The sequence below is a fragment of the Ursus maritimus genome, unplaced genomic scaffold (assembly GCF_017311325.1).
Source record: "Ursus maritimus isolate PB19 unplaced genomic scaffold, ASM1731132v1 scaffold_12, whole genome shotgun sequence".
In the NCBI taxonomy this organism is placed as follows: Eukaryota; Metazoa; Chordata; class Mammalia; order Carnivora; family Ursidae; genus Ursus; species Ursus maritimus.
In genome coordinates, this window is record NW_024423564.1 from 24,104,461 (window position 1) to 24,108,036 (window position 3,576).

A 3,576-nucleotide genomic window follows, 5' to 3' on the forward strand; every position below is an offset into this window, starting at 1 on the left:
TCCAAAGTGCTAATCTCAGGGCCTGGCACCAAATAATTGCTTAAAAAGAGTTTCTTGAAGGAAGAAATGATTGCATGAATCTATTTGTGCTGTTATTATGGTTGTTATGGTAGAAATGGAAAAGATATCGAGGACAGTAAAGTAATAGATTATCAATTTCCTCCGGGAGGGTAGATGGGACCAGTATCAATAAATCCACATCGCTGTTTTTCTTCAGGAACCTTGTTTTTTCATGCGAAGAACATGTTGATTCTGAGACTGCTAATAATAACATTCTCCCCCCACAAAACTCTTCCTTCCCATTTAGACTGTTTGTATTTTACACTCAGGAAGTTGTCAGTAGAGTTGCTACTGAGTAACCTTATTTGAGGGCATTTTTAGGCTGTATAAAATGGTCCCACTTTCAAAGTGCTGAGAGCTATTTCTGCTGAGGTGTTAAGCCTCAGTACAAGACTGTGAACAGTTTTTAGAAGTCATTACACTAAAAAACATGATTTTTAATAGCACAGTGGGGCTTAGGTTTATATTTGCCTTCTAAGTTCAATTTTAAGTACGAACAAAACCAACATAAGTGGGGGAGGCACTAGTCGGCTACCTGCGATCCATTCAAGACCAGGCTTTTCCTCTCCACCCTGCGTGACCTTAGGAGAGAAGCATGTCACTTAACATGTTTCTTCAGCTGTAAAACAGCATAACGATACCTGCTTCATGGGATTTCTGTGAGGATTAAATGAGATAATGTGTTTTAAAGCTCATGTTTAATTACATTTACTTCATTTAACGTAGTGCTATGTGATAAGTTCCCTCATTTTTGGAAGTGTAACATGCCAATAACAAGTTAGACAAGCATTAATGCCATTGTTTTTTATTTTTATTTTTATTTTTTTTAAGATTTTATTTATTTATTTGACAGAGAGAGACAGACAGCCAGCAAAAGAGGGAACACAAGCAGGGGGAGTGGGAGAAGAAGAAGCAGGCTCCCAGTGGAAAAGCCTGACGTGGGGCTCGATCTCAGAACGCCAGGATCACTCCCTGAGACGAAGGCAGACGCTTAACGACTGAGCCACCCAGGTGCCCCTAATGCCATTGTTTTAATAAAGTTAAGGTACTTAAAGTTACCTGAATCACAATATATATTATATATTTAGGTAATAAAGGAAATCGCTTAAAACTATAGCTTTTGTGTATTATAATTACATTGACTGGAGGGGTGTGTGTGTGTATGTGAGTGTGTGTGTGTGTGTGTGTGTGCACGTGTGTGTTTTAATACTTTCTATATTGAAGGTCTAGAGCCTGAAAGAGTGCCAAAAATTTCATCAGGAGACACTGAAATGATATTGAAATGGGCCAAACATTGAACAATTAGCTCAAGCTCTTCATTAGCCGATGGGTCTACTTCATTTGCGATTGTGATCCAAAGACGGAAGGAAATTAGCTCAACACCAAGACGGAGAAGGACATGAACCCAGGGAGTCCCTCCAGGGAAGCCAAGAGGAGTTTTTAAAATTTCTCAACATTTGGTCCATTTCAATATCACTTCACTGTTTCCTGATGAAATTTTTGGCTATCTTTCAGACTCTGGATCTTCAATAAAGAGAGGGAAGATATAGAAAAAATTAAATAAATAAAAATTAATTAATATAAATAAAGTTAAATAAAAAATAAAGAGGCGAGCTCACTACCAAGCCATATGTTTTCTCACAAAATGGTGTTCAATCACTGTACCTAGCAAAAAAGCTCCATTTTTGGCCAATTTCCTAGGCTACTAGTAGTGTACAAAATGTGTAGTATATAAAGGGTGATAACATCTTCAGTCTGTCTCCATTGACTCTTTCCATCCCACAATCATCCTTAAATCTACTCCATGCTTATTTTGTAATGCTTTCATTTTAAAATATACCCTATAACTAATTTCATCCCGACTCTCCCAGCCATCAACACCAACCGCCTCAGAAGAGCAGGTTTGGTTTACTATCCTCACTTTTTTGTGTCCTATTTTTCTTTAAGTATAATTTGGAAACCATTTCCATGTATTACTGCTTCCATGACCACTTACTTAAAAATACCAGGGGCTCCTGGGTGGCTCAATGGGTTGAACATTCCACTCTTGGTTCCGGCGCAGGTCACGGTCTCCTGGGTTGTGGGATCTAGCTCCATATGGGGCTCCACATTCAGCGGGGAGTGTGCTTGAAGATTCCCTCTATTCCTCTCCCCATGCTCTTTCTCACTCTCTCTTTCTCTCTAAAATAAATAAATAAATCTTCAAAAAGAATTCCATTGATGTTCTAATTATTAAACATCTTTTTGTGCCTCTTTCCATATATCATCCTATTTTATATCTCTCCACATTTGACACTGCCTTCTTTTTTTGCAAAGTCCAGTCTTTCTGGCGGTATCAGGAAACCATGTTCCATCTTGTGGCTCCACCCTCCTCTACAACCTCGACATTTCCTACAGGTGGCAGCAGCAACGCTCTGTCACAGAAGGAAAGCCAGAAAAGGCCTTGGTCAGTTAGCTATCTCTGAGTTACTTAACCATCTGTGGCTCAGTTTCTTCACATTTAAATTGGAGATAACAGTAGTGCCTACATTGTAGGTTTGTTGTGAGGACTAAATGAGTTAATTTATGTGAAGTTCTTGGAAAAGTTCACATATCAAGTGCTATAGAATTATTTGCTGTTATTTTGCTACTGTTCACTTTCGATCATGTGTATATTGGTTCTATGTCTTACCCTAGTCTACCTTGTATCAATGTTAAATATGTACATGACAGGGTGGCCCCAGATGGAGTTGTTGCCTGCACAGGTGGAGGGCTCCCTATCCCCAGGACAATGGCCAACAGTGAATGCACCTTATTGCCATCAAGCCTGATGGGGTCCAGCACAGCCTGGTGGGAAAGATCAAGTGTTTTGAGCAAAAGGGATTCTGCCTGATTGCTATGAAATTAATTCAGGCTTCTGAAGACCTTCTCAAGGAACACTACATTGACCTAAGGGACCATACATTCTCTGCCAGCCTTGTGAAGTACATGCAATCAGGGCCTGTGGTTGCCATGGTCTGGGAAGGGCTGAATGCAGTGAAGACAAGCCAAGGGAGCCTTGGGGAGACCAACCCTGTAGACTCCAAGCCTGGGACCATCCATGGGGCCCTTTGCATCCACATTAGCAGGAACATTATCCACGGCAGCAATTCCATGAGAGTGCAGAGAAGGAGATTGGCTTGTGGTTTCAACCTGAGGAGCTGGTAGATTACAAGAGCTCTGCTCAGAACTGGATCTATAAGTTACAAAGGAGCAGACCTCAGAGCTTTGCGCACTCTACTATCTCTCCTTTCCATGGGCAGGGGCCAGGCTTTGGCAAATCCAGTTATTTTTAAGAACCCCTTATAATCTGGAGGCAAACTCTTGGAGCTGGGAGTGTTCCCTATACAGTATTATGTGCTACCATCAGATTAAAATATTTCATCTCCCTTCCAAAAAATATGTACGTCCAGACTATACCGAAAATTTCTTAAGGACTACCACAGTGTCTTATTTATGTATTTCCCGCAATGCTTTGCACACTGTGGAGTGCAAGAA

The 3,576-nt window shown here is 40.6% G+C and overlaps 1 pseudogene; it reads left to right on the forward strand.

Annotated features, from left to right (window-relative positions):
• The first annotated feature begins 2,830 nt into the window (after nucleotides 1-2,830).
• LOC103669398 lies at nucleotides 2,831-3,374 on the forward strand (annotated as a pseudogene).
• Nucleotides 3,375-3,576: the final 202 nt, after the last annotated feature.